Source organism: Lynx canadensis, chromosome A2, assembly GCF_007474595.2.
Source record: "Lynx canadensis isolate LIC74 chromosome A2, mLynCan4.pri.v2, whole genome shotgun sequence".
NCBI lineage: Eukaryota > Metazoa > Chordata > Mammalia > Carnivora > Felidae > Lynx > Lynx canadensis.
In genome coordinates, this window is record NC_044304.2 from 113245547 (window position 1) to 113264528 (window position 18982).

General features: G+C 36.6%; 1 non-coding gene across 1 annotated transcript; it reads left to right on the forward strand.

Moving 5' to 3' along the window:
• The first annotated feature begins 12492 nt into the window (after positions 1-12492).
• LOC115509537 lies at positions 12493-12656 on the forward strand. Its single transcript, XR_003967422.1, has one exon. It is a non-coding gene; the product is annotated as a U1 spliceosomal RNA (small nuclear RNA).
• Positions 12657-18982: the final 6326 nt, after the last annotated feature.

Below are 18982 nucleotides of genomic sequence, written 5' to 3' on the forward strand. Positions count from 1 at the left end.
GAGATCATGACCTGATCCAAAGTTGGATGCTTAACTGACTGAGCCACCTAGGCAACCCTGATACTTTAAAATGGCAGTAAACCAGAAAGCCAAGGTCTCTGATCCCATCATGCTAGCAGTCTAGGAAAGGTCATATGGTAAATGGGTTAAAAAAAATTTTTTTTTAACCTGATCATAAAAGACAATGCAAACTACATATTTAAAAGTGATAATATGGTAAAGCAATAGAACATAATTCTCAAAAGTTTTGGTCTCAGGAATTCTTTATATATTTTTTTAATTATTGAGGACTCCAACGTGAGTTATATCTATCGCTATATAGTGTATCAAAGACAAAAACTGAAAAAACTTTAACCCCACAAGGACACTCAAGCACCTATCTCATTAATAGCCATCAGAGAGATATAATCACCTACCATGGAGCTTCTGGAAAATTCCACCATGCACTCATAAGGAAATGAGAATAAAAAGACAAAGAATGACAGCATTATTTAAAAGCAGCTTGACCTCATAGAACCCTTACAAAGATCTCAAGGACCTTTGGAATCCCCACACCATACTTCAAGAATCACTCTGATGGAAAATGGCTTGATACTTTGCATTGGGAGATTAGAGGAGGTCTCTCTGAGGATATGACATTTAGCTCAGGATGCCAGTGATGAGAAAGTAGTGAGAATGTCAAAAGGAAAAGCATTCAGTTTGTAAGACTTCATCAAATCATCCATATATATGACCTGATGAAGCGTGTATATATATATGTGTATACATATACATATACATATTACATACACACAGTTGTATATACATATAGATATGCACCTTTATAAACATTCTATCCTTCAATTAAAATGTTTTTTCAGCAAGATTCAAAAGTACAGATACTAAAAAGGTTAATTTAAAAATAAGGGAAAACATGTATGCCAAGAATGGCTCTACTAGACTCAGCATTTTTATCAATATTAAAGACATGCAAGTCAAATATATGAAGATTTCAGATCATGTGCCTCACCCCTGGAAAAATAAAAATAGACTTGCTCTAAATTCTGAGAGTCTCTATCTCTGGAGGATAAGGTCTTCCTGAGACTCAAGTTCTATAGTGACTCGTGAATTGTTTTGGGCAGAGAAAAAATAAATATTCACAAATTTGGGCCCAGGAACATAATTTCTACCCTTGAATTTAGGGCACCAGATGGTCAAACAACAACTTCTTATTTATTTTCAGTCTCTCATCAAAAAATCGGTGCCCAACAAATGAATGGACTACTTTTCTTCAGTCTTTTCAAAAATCTAAATTTATTTTTACATTATCAAATTAAAATAATGTCAATGAAATTTTAGAATATATTAAAAATATAAAATCTTAAACCCTAATAAATTAAGGTTTTTTTCCTATTTCCTTTTTCTTAAATAGGCCTGATTTTTACCTGATATAATTACATCTCACAATATTATATCCTGCATTTTTTTATTAATAATTTGCTTATTCACTTTTTTAAGCTATAATTATGATTTATTCTATATATGATATATATATATTTATTCTATATATGATATATATATATATATATAGTGTATATATATGATATATTCTACTCCTACTAGAATATAAGTGTTACAAAAAGGGCAGGGGAGTGATGCTTGCTTTGTTCACTAATATTTTTCAAGAGCTTAAAACAATACTTGATACATTATAGGTGCTCAATAAATTCTTTTGTTGATTTAATGTTGAACATATCATATGTATCTTTTCATATTGCTCTAGTCTCCTAACTATTCCTTCAAATAGACTCTGTTCTTTACTCTTGAGGAAAGTAATCCAGAATAAAACCCTCCTCCTCAATATTCTATATTTCACATTTCAAGATACTATCTTGTCATTAATACTCTTCAGTTCATAACTAGCTGCAAACTCAGGTGCCTTTATGAGTTTAGGCAGTTAGGGGTCATGGAAAATCTGAGAGCACATCTCCTACCATATCCACAGGTGGGCCCAGCCATTCAACTCTAACGGATGATAGGTATGCAAGAATTAGAACCCAATGCTACTAGGTCATCTGATTTTTGAGGACAAGACAGATATTTGAAATTTTACCTCCATGCTGCGGATTTCCAGTGTTGCCAATTAAATCAAATTTCTATAAAGCACTGTGAAGCCTACCCATATAGCCAAACAAAATGAGTCCAAAGATATAATAATATGCCACTTCACACACAGTAGAGAAAGCTCTCGTTACCAGAAAACAAAGACACGGGCGCCTGGGTGGCTCAGTCGGTTAAGCATCCGACTTCAGCTCAGGTCATGATCTCACAGTCCGTGAATTCGAGCCCCGTGTCGGATTCTGTGCTGACAGCTCAGAGCCTGGAGCCTGCTTCAGATTCTGTGTCTTCCTCTCTCTCTGCCCCTCCCCTGCTCATGCTCTGTCGCTCTCTGTCTCAAAAATAAATAAAAACATTTAAAAAAAATTTTTTTTAAAGACAGAAAATAAACAAGTGATGGCAAGATTGTGGAGAAATTGGATCCCTTGCACATTGCCAGTGGGAATGCACAATGGCACAGCTACTGTAGAAAATGGTGTGGTTGGAGATGGATGGTGGAAATGCTTGCATAAAAACGTGATTGTAATGAATACCACTGAACTGGACGCTTAAAAATGGCTAAAATGGCAAATTTTATGGTGTGTACATTTTGACCAGGTTTTTTTTTTAAAAGTGAATCCACCTCCAGTTTGGGACCTCCAGTCCAGCTCTCTGTGTAGACCATGTGCCACAAACTGGGTTTTGTAGCCACTTGTGCTGGTACTCGTGCACATGTGCAGGTGACTGCAATGCTTTGATGTTTTGTTTTGTGAGTCACTGTATAGAATGGGCTGCTCCAGAAGGAAATATATCAGTAGAGATAAAACAAACACTAGGGGGCGCCTGGGTGGCGCAGTCGGTTAAGCGTCCGACTTCAGCCAGGTCAGGATCTCGCGGTCCGTGAGTTCGAGCCCCGCGTCGGGCTCTGGGCTGATGGCTCAGAGCCTGGAGCCTGTTTCTGATTCTGTGTCTCCCTCTCTCTCTGCCCCTCGCCCGTTCATGCTCTGTCTCTCTCTGTCCCAAAATAAATAAACGTTGAAAAAAAAAAAAACAAACAAACAAACAAACACTAGACCGGGATGTTTTAGAAAATATTAAATGCTGACTCAGTCTGGGCTTTTAACCATACATCATTTAAGAGCCTTTGAATCCTATTATTCTGAGTGTATTTGATGGCATACAGACTTTTAGAATAATTTGCCTTCCAAATTCCATTTCTGTGACTATTAGTGATTCTATTTGGAACCCTAGGAAAGATGCCTAACTTCTGTCATCATTAAAATGAAGACAATAGTACTTACAAACAAAAATAGCTAGAAAGTGCTTTAGGGTCCTTGAACTAATACTGTACAAGTAGAAAACCATTATTACTATAGCTAACATCTACTGCCCTTCACATGGCTAAATCATACTTAACACCATAATGTACAATAAAAGATGGTCAACAGGGTACAAACTGAAAAGAAAAAGTCATGAAGGAAGCAATAAAAAATTAATAAAACTTTTAAAAATTATGTAGAAGATAAATGTCTCAAACTCAGTTCAACTTTTGGTTTTGTTTTTTCTAGGGCTCCAACTGGATATTCCAAATTTACTGTTCCCATAAACAGGGCCACCATTTTGGCAAGAAGAGACAAATGGAAAGTAGTTTAAAGCAATAATATATAAAAATTGCCAATATCTGAGTCCAGTTGTTTTTTTCTTTAAGAAAGAAAAAGTAAAAGAAAAAATCTTACAGATTACAACAAATTGGAACAAGTTCCAAAAGGGATCTGAAATTTTATCTCGTTTTTCTCTCCTGTTTGCTTGCCCTCACCCCCCTCAGAAAAATCCTAATTTTAGCTGGCAGCAAAAAAAAAAAAAAAAGCTCCATGGCTTTAGCAAATCAAATGCTTTTTATTGAAGACAGTCTCTGGGGAGAATGGAGCTACCTAAAAGATTAGATGGAATTTAATTTTTAATCCAGAACTGTGTCCTTAACAGGAATCCTTAACATAGCAGATACCATGTTTTATTATTAATGTAAGTGTTAAGGGACCCCAATGCATGTAATCTCCTCCAAGAACTCTGCAATTCCGTTAACAAGGTGACACTAAGGGAAGCCTGCCTCCTTTTTCAGAGCAGGCCCACAGGGCATTTGCTGAGTTAAAAGAGATGAGAGAGAGAAATTTCTATATTCTGTAGTGGCAGAATATTCTGTACAGAGAGGAAAGAAAAACACAATTTATCTGGGTTGTCTTTTTAATCTATGATTGGCTTAATAGTTTAATATGCAGGTGAAAGTGGAGTATTTGCTTTCAGACATATTGGTATTCCTTTGTTTAGTGGATTTGAAGTCTGTCAAACATAGAAAGATGACCAATTCTAAGACTGAAAATACAAGTATTATAAAGCAGGTTTATGGTTTTTGTTTTTTTTTTTTTAGGTAGGAATTAGAAATGCACCCAAAACAGAATAAGGTTTGTCAAAAAAAAAAAAAATTTTTTTAAGTAATGATCTCTACCCCCAACGTGGGGCTTGAACTTACAACCCCGCAATCAAGAGTCACATGCACCACCAAGTGAGTCAGCCAGATGCCCCAGTTTGTCAAAAATTTTATTTGAGATAGGAAGAGTAAATATCTTCATGTTTAGAATCAATAATGTGATTCTGAACCAAACTGAACATTTCATACAATTTGTTGACATGGTCTCAATGAGTAATGGAAAAAAAAAAAAAAAGAATAAGCAAATGAACTCCCCTCTCTCCCTTGCTTCTCCCAAATTTTGAACAGTATTAGGTTGAATCATACATATTACCATTTTTTAAGTCAAACACACTTGAAACTAGCAAGTTCACATGGTTCAAACATCACATTCCTCTTTTTAAATCATGGAATTTTAGAATATCTGAGCTAAGATACTGCCCACATTGTATATAGATGACCAGGTGTCCCCTTTGTGTAAAGACCATGTCAACTGGACGGTTTTAGGCTCTGGGCTTTGTCAAGAACCACATGTGCTCTTGGAACAATGCATGTGTAGATGTATTTCCCGTTAAAAGAATGTATCATTGTCCTGCCTTAATGCAAAGACCAATTCCAGTAAGGCATGAAAAGTCAAGTGGAGTATCAAGACACAAAATAATCCTCCACGTTCCTTTTCGAAACATTCTGGCTTGTCGTGTGGCACGCTAGGAGCAACAGACCCACCAGGGCTCAGCCTTGTCCCCTCTCATTTATGTTTCAGTGAATCTTGGAGAATGCTGTTTTGCTCATAGCATATCAAAGGGAAGGATCAAGGCCTTGGTATTACTGTGAAATGTAATTTGCACACCACTTTATATGTTAGTAGAATCCAAGAGTGTGAAGTTCAATAAACTGAGCCTTCTATGAGGAACGCTATCTATGAGTTTCCAGGCCCTCACTTACACATGTTTTCAGCTGATAGTGATTTATTTTACTGATCCTTTCGATTTGTCAACCATTTGAGCATAGACTCTCAGTCTTCAGGATTCTCATACCAATCCCATAGCTAAAATTAGAACTCCTAATTATTTGCTGAGTGCCTTTAACTGCTGCAACTCTAGAAAATAAAAAGAATCCAAGATCATTAGTAGGGAGACTAGAGACCTCTTTACTGTTTAGATAGTGTCCCTCTAATAATTTATGGTTCCTGCTTCGAAGAACTAGAATAGCTTGGTCACTTATTTATTCTGCCTCTAATTCTGCCACTTGAGTGAAAATCCAAGTCACTCTTAATTTGTGTTATTTTAGCAACATATAATCTGGCTAATTTGTCCCTTGAAAATTAAGTTCCAAGTCAAACATCTCCCTTTAAGCCAAGGTCCATGTTGTGTCCAAATATCCGAGTAAGTTGAGGGAGGGGAAGGAAATCTACCAAGTATCTGGATGATTCATGTCAGAGAGCACAATATCTAAACAGGTGGAAGCGTTGCATGAATCAGAAGCACTAATCTGCGTGCTAATAGACCATTTATTTGCATTTCATTTTCCTTGGGAAAAAAAGTCCTATGTCAGTCTTTCTAATTTTGAGTGCAATATGCATGTCTGTTGATATTTAAAGAAAAGAGCTGTCCACATACAGGTATTCACATCCCTGAGCTGCATAATTGGTTTCTATTTCAAAATAGAAAGTTACCAGCTAGATGATTCCCATGAGGTATTTCCAAACACTCTTTTGATAAAGTGATTAATACTGTAAATATCTATTCAAGGCTTTTAATAAATGGATGGATTTTGCTAAACATTAAATGACAAGAAGAATCCAAAAGTTCACATTTCATAAAATGCAGAGTTGCTTTATTACAGGAGCAAACCTGTCCACATAGTCGATCCGCGTTGTAGGGGTCCAGGTACATGAATCAACAGTGTTCTGGTTCCAGCTATGCTTTTGTGCCACTTCTGCCTTAAATATCAATGAAAACAGTCCAGCTCCTTTGGCTGCCTGGAACTTTCAGGACTCAAGCATCATTCCAAGAATCTCCCCATTGGCTGGTGCCCAATGCATTTGTATGATTGGGGAGATGACACAAGAAAGAAATTGAAGTTATGGGGCTCTTCTTTTTTTCTGTCATTTACCGAGATTGAGTTGCCTGTTCTATCCATCCCAATTTGAGAATACAAGCCGGGCAGAGAATGAAAGCCAGATACCAACCACATAATCTCCTAATTCACATGCTCGTGGGATTTTACTCTATTATTATTTTCAGTATTGTTTTGATAGCTTTTAAGGCCTTTGGGTGTCCTACTTGTGCTCAGAAGTATATCCTTACCTTCATGTCAGTTTTGGTAGGCCAACAACCATTAAACACCCAGTTTTATGAAGAAAAAAAAAGCTAACATATTTGATTGCTTGCATGCATTACTTCAACCCTATGAGGTGGATAAATTTGTTATTCCTATTTTAAAGTTGAGAAACTAAATTGATTGAGATCACTGTATCACTTTCCTAGGACTGTTGTACTAAAGTCCTACAGATTGCTGGCTTAAAAAAACAAAAATTTATGGTTTCACAGTTCTGGGGGCTGGAAGTCTGTCAGCAGGGCCATGCTTTATCTGAAAACTATAGGGCAATGGTTTCTTGTCTCTCCCTTCTCTCAGCAGCCCCAGTCTTGTAGATATATCACTCCAATCCTCCCCCTTTCAATCCAACATTTTCATATAGTATTCTCCCTGTACGTCTCTGTGTTTTCACATGGCTATATTTTTTTAATTAAATGAGGTATAAGTGACATATAACATTATATTAGTTCCATGTACAGAACATAATGACTCGATGTTTGTATAGCAAAATGATCACAATAATTCTAGTTAACATCTATTGCCGTACAGTTACAGTTATGAGTGACTTTTCAGTTTTACAGTCATAGCAGCTTTCAAATACGCAATACAGTATTCATAACTCTAGTCGCTGTATACTAAGTCATGTCCCCATGACTTGTTTACTTTATAACTGGAAGTGTGTACCTTTGACCTCCTTCACCCGTCTCACCCATACTCTTCCCCCTGCCTCTGGCAACCACCAATCTGGTCTCTGTATCCTTGAGCTTGTGGTTTGTTTGTTTGCTTGTTTGTTTAATTTCATGTATAATTGAGATCATACAGTCTTTGTCTTTCCATGTCTTCCTTAGTTCACTTAGCATAATGCCCTCGACATCCAACAATGTTATCATACATGGTAAGATTTCCATTTTCTATGGCTAAATAGTATTCCATTGTGTACTTTTTTGTTCATTCATTCATTGAGGAACACTTAGGTGATTTCCATGTCTTGGCTCTTATAAAATAATGCTACAATCAATGTGAGGGTGCATATATCTTTTCAAATTAATGCTTTCATTTTCTTCAGATAAATATACAGAAGTAACATTTCTGAGTCATATGGTAGTTCTATTTTTAATTATTTGAGGAACCAACATACTGTTTTCCATCGTGGCTGCACCAATTTAGTCTCACCACCAGTGCCCAAGGGTTCCCTTCTCTCCACATCTTCACCAACACTTGTTGTTTCTTGTCTTTTTTATTATAGCTATTCTATGACAGAGAGGAGGTGTATCTCATTATGGCTTTTATTTGCATCTCCCTGATAATTAAGGATGTTGAGCACATTTTCATGTACCTGTAGGCCATCTATATGTCTTTTTTTTTCCCCCAGAAAAAATATGTGTATTCAGATCACTGCCCATTTTAAACTTGGATTGTTGTTTTGCTATTGAGTTGTATTGAGTTCTTCATATATTTTGGATATTAGCTCCTTATCTGTTACGTGATTTGCAAATACTTTCTTCCATTCAGTAGGTTGCCTTTTCATTTTGTTGGTGATTTCTTTTGCTGTGTAGAAGCTTTTTAGTTTAACATAGTCCCACTTGTTTATTTTTGCTTTTGTTGTCTTTGCTTTTGGAGTCAGGTTTTTAAAAATCATCACCAAGACCAATGTCAAAGAACTTACCACTTACATTTGCTTATAGGATTTTTATTGTTTCAGGTCTTATATTCAAGTCATTAGTTCATCTTGAGTTGATTTTTATGTAGGATGGTAGTCTAGTTTCATTCTTTTACATGTGACTGTCCAGTTTGCCCAATGCCACTTATTGAAGAGACTGTTCTTTCCCCATTGCATATTCTTGTCTCCTTTGTCATACATTAATTGACCATACATATGTGGTTTCATTTTTGGGTTCTCTGCTCTGTTTCATTGATCTATGTTTCTGTTTTTATGCCAATACCATATTGTGTTGATTACTATTGTTCTGTTGTATAGTTTTGAATTTAGGGAGTGTGGTGCCTCCAGCACCATTTTCTCTCAAGAATGCTTTGGCTTTTTTGTGATTACATACAAAGTTTAGGATTGTTTGTTCTATTTCTGTGGAAAATGCCATTGAAATTTTGATAGGAATTGCAATGAATCTATAGATTGCTTTGGGTAGTATGGACATTTATTTTTTTTTAATTTTTTTTTAATGTTTTTTATTTATTTTTGAGACAGAGAGAGACAGAGCATGAACGGGGGAGGGGTAGAGAGAGAGGGAGACACAGAAAAGGAAGCAGGCTCCAGGCTCTGAGCCATCAGCCCAGAGCCCGACCCAGGGCTCGAACTCACAGACCGTGAGATCGTGACCTGAGCCGAAGTCGGACGCTTAACCGACTGAGCCACCCAGGCGCCCCATGGACATTTAAAAAATATTAATTCTTGGGCACCTGGAGATTTTTATGGTTTCTGTGCTGACAGCTCAGAGCCTGGAGCCTGCTTCAGATTCTGTGTCTCCCTCTCTCTCTCTCTCTCTGCCCCTCCCCCACTCACATTCTCTCTCTCTCTCTCTCTCTCTCTCTCTCTCTCTTTTTTCTCTCTCAAGAATAAATAAACATTAAAAAAATTAATATTAATTTTTCTAATCCATGAGCACAGAATATCTTTCCATTTATTTGTGTCTTCTTCAATTTTATTCATCCATGTCTTGTAATTTTCATTGTATGGGTCTTTCATCTTCTTGGTGAAAGGAATTCCTAAGTATTTTGTTCTTTTTGATATAATTCCAAGTGCGAATGTTTTCTCAGTTTATCTTTCTCATAGCTTAATATTTATAAAGAAAGACAGCAAATTGTTGTTTATTGATTTTGCGTCCTGCAACGTCATTGAATTCATTTATTAGTTCTAACAGTTTTTTGGTAGGATCTTTAAGATTTTCACTACATAAAATCATGTCATCTGCAAATAGAGACAACTTTACTCTTTCCTTCCTGGTTTGGATTCATTTTATTTCTTTTTCTTGCCTAATTTCTTTGGCTAAGACTTCCAATATTATTTTGAATAAAAGTGCTGAGAGTTGATGTTCATGTCTTGCTCCTGATGTTAAAGGAAAAGCTTTTAGCTTTTCACCCCTGAGTATGATGTTAACTGTAAGCTTGTCATATATGGAATGGCTGTCTTCTTATAAGGACACCAGTCATGTTGGATCAGGAGCTCAGCCTACTCCAGTATGACCTCATCTTAACCAATTTCATCTACACGATGGTATTTCCAAATTAGATCACATTGTGAAGAACTGAGGGTTAGGATTTCAACATATCTGGGGAGAAGGGAGGAGATAAAATTCAACCCATAGCAGTCACATAGCTAGGAAATGGTATAGCAAGGATTAGAATGTTTGCATTCTTTTTTTTTTTTTTGTACGTTAAAGAAGACTTGTTTTATTTAGTGATTGTTTCCAGATTAAGTAATATATACCAAGAATTAGTGTTAGCTGCTTACACATGGATTATTTTTTTTTAATTTTTTTGTTACATAATTTACATCCAAATTAGTTAGCATGTAGTGCAACAATGATTTCAGGAGTAGATTCCTCAGTGCCCCTTACCCATTTAGCCCATCACCCCTCCCACAACCCCTCCCATAACCCTCAGTTTGTTCTCCATATGTATGAGTCTCTTCTGTTTTGTCCCCCTCCCTGTTTTTATATTATTTTTGTTTCCCTTCCTTTATGTTCATCTGTTTTGTCTCTTAAAGCCCTCATGCGAGTGAAGTCATATGATTTTTGTCTTTCTCTGACTGACTCATTTCACTTAGCATAATACCCTCCAGTTCCATCCATGTAGTTGCAAATGGCAAGATTTCATTCTTTTTGATTGTCAAGTAATACTCCATTGTATATATATACCACATCTTCTTTACCCATTCATCCCTGGATGGACATTTGGGCTCTTTCCATCCTTTGGCTATTGTCGATAGTGCTGCTAGAAACATTGGGGTGCATGTGTCCCTTCGAAACAGCACACCTGTATCCCTTGGATAAATACCTAATAGTGCAATTGCTGGGTTGTAGGGTAGTTCTATTTTTAGTTTTTTGAGGAACCTCCATACTGTTTACCAGGGTGGCTGCACCAGCTTGCATTCCCAAGAATGCTTGCATTCTTAACCTTCTTCTGAAATTTTGGAATATGGAGAAGATAGGTATGGCTGAATGTTAAATCACAGTACAGGAACTATCTAAAAGATTTTGGATAGTGATTTTTCTCAATTGAAAGACATGTTTTGAATATGCTTCCTCTGCCTTAACCTCCTCTAGAAGCAAATATTCTTTTGATGGGTCAATACTTTAGGTCAGTCCTATAACATTCTAGTGTATTCCTTTTCATAACTTTGAGACTAAAAAGAGATAATTAACATTAAAATACAGAAGACAAGTTAAAAGGCCATACAAATTAACACATATAATGATAAAACAGTCCTCCAAACATTTACTAATGCATACTTTTGTTTTCCTACTTTAATGATAATTTTTTTAAGTTTATTTACTTATTTATCTTGAGTAATCTCTACACCTAACATAGGGCTCAAACTCATGACCCTGAGATCAAAAGTCATATGATCTTCTGAGCCAGCCAGGCACCCTGATAATAATTAATCTTTAGCATTTACTATGTCCAGGCATTTTACTGAAACTCTAAAAGCCTTGGTCCATTTGATTATCACAGTAACCTCATAAAGCAGGGATAATCATTGCTCTCATTTTACAGATGTGGACACTGAAGTTTAGAGAAGCCAGTTGACTTGGTCAATATCATAAAATTGAGTTTGAGGTAACCTCTAGAGCTCCGGCTCTTAACTGTTCTTATCCTTGTTTCTCTCCTCCCAAGGTTAGAAATGTTGGTGACAATGTTATGGGACAATGCCTTCAGTAGTTAAAAACAAACAGGCAATAAAAACAAGACCTTAAATCCAATGTCCCAATATTTTGTTGGGGTTGAAGTGAAATTAGTGAAAACTCATTTCATCAAGATTTAACTCCCTCCCCAACACATTGTGTAGCTCTTGGCCATCAATAAGTAGTTTAGGTAGCATTTATCCTGGTCTTAGTCTTCTCCCTTTTCTTATTGAGCTTTCTCTGTACCACAATATAGACTCCTTCTGACGCCCTAGTTGATAATTTTCTTTTTCATCAGTACTAAAATACTAACTGACACATCTTTATTCTTTCTGCAGCTTCTTAAATTCCACTAATGAAATGCATGGGTATTCTGCCTTAATTATAAACTCACAGCTAGTGATCTTTTTTACCTATTATATCATTGCTGCTTTTGCGATTGCATTTATGCTATACATTTTCCTCTTGTCCTCTGTGCATTAGAATATGCTCCAAGGTGGGGTGCCTGGGTGGCTTAGTCAGTTAAGCATTCGACTTCAGCTCAGGTCATGATATCACAGTTCCATGAGTTTGAGCCCCACCTTGGGCTCTGTGCTGACAGCTCACAGCCTGAAGCCTGCTTTGAATTCTGTTTCCCTCTCTCTCTGCCCCTCTCCCATTCGCACTCTCTCTCTCTCTCTCAAAAATAAATAAACATTAAAAAAAAAACTTAAAAAGAATATGCTCCAGGGGTACTGTGTCTTTGTGGTCACTGCCATTGAAAGAAAAAACTCTATACTTACCTGGCAGGGGAGATACCATGATCAGGAAGGTGGTTTTCCCAGGGCGAGGCTTATCCATTGCACTCGGGATGTGCTGACCCCTGCGATTTCCCCAAATGTGGGAAACTCGACTGCATAATTTGTGGTAGTGGGGGACTGCGTTCGCGCTCTCCCCTGAAAAAAAAAAAAAAAAAAAAAGAAAGAAAAAACTCTAATTTGGCCACACAACCACCTTGGCCAAATTCTACTTATCTAAATGTCTTAGTCTACCAGTTCTCATCAGTTTATATGTGATGAAATATTTAAATATATATATACATATATATTTGTGTTAAATTACTTTTGCTGACTTTCTGATTGCTGGTTAAATTCAAGTTGAATCTCATTATGTAATCAGTTCTATTTATAAACATAATTAAGTTAGTTAAATATTTTAAACTGTATTTAGTTTGAACATTTTCTTTTTAAGTACTGCAAATATCTGACAAGATAAACCTCAAATTTAATGAGCAAAGGGGTGCCTTGCTGGCTCAGTCATTGGAGCATGCCACTGTTGATCTCAGGATTGTAGGCTCGAGCCCCACATTGGGTATACTTAAAAATAAAATCTTAAAAGCAAAAGCAAAAACAAAAAACATGGGGCACCTGGACGGCTCAGTAGGTTAAGCATCTGACTCGATTTTGGCTCAGGTCGTGGTCTCACAATTTGTGAGATTGATGCACTGTCAGCATGGAGCCCAGTTGGGACTCTATCTCTTACACACGCATGTGCTCTGTCACACACAATAAATAAATAAATATTTTTTTTAAAGAAAATAATGTTGGGGTGTCTGGGTGGCTCAGTTAAGCATCTGACTTCAGCTCAGGTCATGATCTCACAGTTCACGGGTTCAAGCCCTGGGTTGGGCTCTGTGCTGACAGCTCAGAGCCTGGAGCTTGCTTTGGATTCTGTCTCTCTCTCTTTCTGCCCCTCCCCTCTTTCTGCCCCTCCCTTGCTCCAGCACTCACTCACTCTCTCTCTCTCTCTCTTTCTTTCTCAAATATAAATAAACATTAAAAATTTTTTTTAAAAGAAAAGAATGTTATATGTCAATTATATCTCAAACAACCTTTTTGTAAATACAAAGAGGGTAAAAGTAAAAGGAGGAAAAAAACTATACCATTCAGATAGTAACCATATAAGCAGAACTATAATGTCATAAAAATAGACTTAAAGACAAGGAATATGACTAGAAACAAAGACATTTCAGAATGATAAATAATGTCTCAGAAAGATATAAAAATTATAAATGTATTTGTACCTAAAAATAGCCCTAAAATATGGAAAGTAAAAACTTACAGAATTAAAAGGAAAAATAGACAACTCAACAACTGTAGTTGAAGATTTTATTACTTATATATTCTTCTTTCCCCCCAGTTAGTCATACGTCTTTAAGTTTATTTATGGTGTCTGTTGACATGTGTAAGATGTGTAAGGTTCTATGTTGCTAAAACACTGGTATTTCCCCTTGGGGTTTCTTCCTTTGCATTTCTGTCTATACGGCCTTCTCCACCCTCAAGGCCACAAAATATTCAAATATTCACTTAATTTTCCTTTAAGTTTTATTATGCCTGCATCAAAATATAACTTTATGCTTGACTTAAATATTAAATATCGTGTCCTATGGTACTATCGGGTAAAATAGTTTATTGTTACTTGAACTCAAATAAGAATCCAATCTTATTACCCTGAAACAGTTATGCATATTTTTAAAACTTAAAATAGAACAATTTGTCATGCCTTCTAATGTCAAACTTTTCAATAGCTTATAATTTACCACCATATCTTGGGTCACAGTTTTTTTGCATCGCTCTTTCTTTGCCTTTTCTTCATACACATTTCATATGCCAGATTAACCTACAAATAGTGTTTCTCCTGTACTTAATCTTTACTCCTTGCTATTGCCATTTTAGATAAGTGCAAATAATTCACCAAGCTGAGGATTTAGTCTGCAACCCACATATGCTTGAGAAGCCTGTTCTTAAGTAAATTTTGTGACCATATTTCCGCATTCACTAGAAATAAGAAAATGAAAATGATGAGTAAAATATTCATATTTCTTCTGCCTACAGCTCTGTTCCTGTAATTTTTTTTAAAATTATCATCTGAGACAGTGATTTGAGAATTCCACTCTTCTCTGGGAACAGTGCTTTCCCTCATTTTTTTTTCTTTCTGGAAGCTTCCAAAATATTATGTAGTACTTCTTAGATCTCAAGAAAAAGCAGAAAGCTTCCACTGGCATTTTGAGTCCTTCTGGAAGGTCTAACAGCTTGGAGTTTACACTGATTCAATTCCACATCCAGGCACTGTTAAGTATCTTTCATCCTTAAAGTTAAAAATTGGGGGGGGGGGGGAGGTGGAGAAATGAAGGTAAAATGAGAATATAATTTTTTTAATCACTTGAAACCATACCTCAGGAGACTAAAAACAGAAAATAGCTCCCAAAGTGCCACTTAATTGTCATGCAAATGACTGTTTTCAGAAAGAAACTACAACTATATTATTTACAATATATTGTAAGTATATACCGTATATGCTACCATATATTATAGTGATGGATAAGCATGAAACTGCTGGACTTTTCTTTGCCAGCTCCAAGAGATAAGTATACCTAACTAACATGCTTTTACTCTTTGAAAAAAAAAAAACTTAGCCTTATGGAAGAATGAAATAATGGAAGAAACATGCTTCAATATTGCCAGAATGCATATTTTTATTTGCACAAGTTTTCTTCTCGTTCAGTTTCCAGAGAAGACAAAATTTACTGCTTGTTTCAGAAAATGGCAATTGTCATAATCCCCCTCCTCCTCACTGACCATAGACTTGCCTTTCTTGTAATACCTCTATCATTAAAAACTCATCTTTAAGATCCATTAGTAGCCAACAAAAAAAGGGTGGTGGTCAGTACCACCACTGACATAGTGGGAGAAGAGAAAATTGTATAAAATTTGGTTTCTCTGCCTATATACAATCAGGCTTAAATCACCTGATTCATGATAGGACAGCTGTCACTGTTTATACAACCCTTCTTTTCTCCCACTTTTTTTTACACCCTTTCAAACCAATTTTTAAGAGACAACCGTAACTCCTAATTTGTATCAACTATGAATAGTTTTAATTCTAAACGTATGGCAGATAAAGCAGGAACTTCATTAGACCACTGCTAGAAAATATTTGGTTCTTCCCAAATTCCTAACCGAATTTCCATAAATTTATAGTGTGTTTTGCTTTTCCCAAGAGTTGAAATCACGTCTTTTGAGTTAGCTCTACACATTGGAAAATGAAGTCTTTGGCTGATGATGCCTTCAAGATTTGTGCTGTAGGGAATGCTTTCTGAGGAATCAGAACAGCCAATGACACATTTCTGTGTTCTTTAATTCCATGTCTGACAATGTTTGCCAGTAAGATTTTATTGTAGTCTTGGCCTAATGATGTATTTTCCTAGCCTACCTAACTCAGAAACACATTGGAAGGATGCATATGGGAACAGTAAAATTTGAATCAAAGTAATTACATTTTAAAGATTTGGGATCTTTATTACAATTACAAAAAGCCAATAATATAGTTTATTATTCTCCTATTTCAAGTCTTTGACTTGTAATCCTATAGATTGCTGTACTGATTTATTCCACAGATTGCTTTAAAAAGGGCAGCATCAGTAATATTCATTTACAAATTACTGTGTCTTGTTGTCAGAATCTTCTAAAATATTATTCTCAGCATATGTGATTCATGAAGACAGGCAGATGGTAAATTTCCCTTTGGCAAAATGCATTAAAATTCTTTCATTCTGTCGTCCTTTTGCAAGTTCTTACTGTTGTAAGCTCTTACTGTTAACAAATTGGGTGAGATAATGCTTTTAGGAGTATGAAACTCGGAAGAGAGAAAATAAATTCTTTTCTTTTGGTTATAGCTCAGTTATGCTCACAGCAGCCATAAATCACGAAAATGTTAAAGGTCACATGAGAACCAGCTTGTAGCACATGCTCTCTGCATTTGTTCTCTGCAGCTACAGTTATGCATTTAGCTGACAAGTTAAATCACGCCCTTTTCTGTTAGGTCTCTAATAACATTAAGAGGAAGGAAGTCCCTCTGAGTCTTACCGATTCACAGACAATGGAACCAGAGACCAAAATCATCTGTGAGTCAAAACTAAAAAGATGAGCAGCAGGGTAGTCACCAAGTGAGAAATTTTAAGAAATCAACAGTGTAAATGTTAACAATCACAAGAAGCTCAAATGCCCCACATTTTTCTTTAGAAATGTACTTGGGAGGTGCACCTGGGTGGCTCAGTCAGTTAAGCACCAGACTTCAGATCAGGTCATGAACTCATGAGCTTGCGGATCCTGAATTTGAGCCCCGCTTTGGGCTCTCTGCTGTCAGAGTGGAACCTGTGTCAGATCCTCTGTCTCCCTCTCTTTCTGTCCCTCCGCCACTCTGTCTCTCTCAAAAATAAACATTCAAAATAAAAAAATAAATGTACTTGGGAATCATTGTTCCCTCATCACTTTTCCTGATTTTGTGTTAATCATCTAAAAGGGGAAGGATGTACATGTGTGTGAATGGCTATAGCTTACTCTATCTTGGGGCCAAGGAGATTCCACTGGTGGCTCCCCAGATTTATTCAAGCTTCAACAAAACCAAAATGGAAGGCTTAATGGCTTTGCAACAAGAGAGAACATGAACCCCCAACAATTTTGTTAATATTTCTGTTTGGTTCTGGACCAATTTCCTAAAATCCATTGACAGATGACTTATTTACCAATATTAGGTCTGAAGAATCTTTACAAATAAAAATTTACTAGTGAAAAATAGTTCCATAAGGATCCCTCTTGTCTCCCCTCCCTCTGCTCCACTTTTCTTTTCATTTCCCCTCAGTTTTCAGCTGCAGTCAAAAGCTAGGGCAGGACAAACTGAACATCCCTCAAAATTCTATTACGATTTTTGTACAAAAACAACTACAGTTGTTATGACAATGAAAAGCAGTCAGCTGAAACTAAATAATTAATGGAAACAAGTAAATTGGTTAAATGAGCTTTCACAGAATTAAACAGACTGTTTGCTGTGTGTTCATATCAATCCTCATAGGATGCAGCTATATTCAGGGACAGAGCTGGGTGAAATCTGTACCAGATAATAACTTCTGCAGTCACAAGATGGAAGCTTCCCTCAGTACAATCAGCAAGCGCCCAGCACTATCAGACATTGATGAGGCTTGGTGGTGTGCATAAAATGCAGTGAATGCAGTGAATCAGAGAGCCTACAAATTCGAATCATATGGCCAGGTCCCCAGAGACAGGTATGCTGCAAAGTGTGGAGCTCCAGTTCCTGCTGGGCAATTCCTCCTTAGGTCTAATCCTTCATTTTGTTTCTCTCCTCTCATTATATTGTTCTGGGCATCTGTATTGTACTTTTTGGTATACAAAGTGCTCTCAGAAGAATCCTGTGAGTTAGGTATTATGTTATCCCTAGAGAAGGAATTGAAGCTCAGTCAATTTTGCAACTTGCTCAGCCTCAAACACACAGTGATTGACGGGCCAGGGATTTGAACCTAGATTTTTGAATCTATATTGTACCCCATGTTGACCGCATCACACTACCTGTTACATGACCAGAGACACAAATAGATTCACCACCTTCCTGCACACAATATCTACAAAGCATCACAACAACATAAAACATCACTAGTCACATAAAATGTGGGAAATGCTTCATGCTGTCGTCCTTTAGGAGACTTACTATGTGTAGTCACTGATTAAAGGTTCTGAGAAGTCCTGAAGGAAAGGAACTCTGTTTTGACCTGGTTTTTACAGCTCTTCTCTATTTGTTCAGTCCATAGTAAAAATTTCCCCACTTAACATAGATCAGCATTTCAGAAAGGAATATTCCATAAAAGAATCTCGGGTAGACCGCCAGGTAAAATATAGGTCATCCACTTAGGTATGAACTTCAGATTAAAAAGAAACTTAATAAGTATATCCCAAATATGGCATGGGACGTATTTTTTTTTTTTAATTTTCAAGTGTTTATTTTTTAGAGAGAGTGCGCGCGTGAGTGGGGGAGGGGCAGAGAGAGAAGGAGACAGAATCTGAAGTGGGCTCCAGGCTCTGAGCCGTCAGCACAGAGCCTGACATGGGGCTTGAACCCACAAACCGCAAGATCATGACCTGAGCTGAAGTCAGATGCTTAACTGACTGAGCCACCCAGTTGCCCCTGGTATGGGACATATTTAAGCAGAGTAATTATTTGTTTTCTTAATCTGAAATTCAAATGTAGCTGTATTTTCACCAGCTCCATCTGGCAGCCCTAACCTTGGTCTTTACTGGTTACCATCTTTCCTTTTCTTTAGATACTCAATGAATAATTCAATGTAAGAAAAGAAATTCTAAGGCATATCTAAGATTTTATTTTTTGTACCATATAACTATTATAACAGGTAATATGTTGATTATGAGTGTTATAT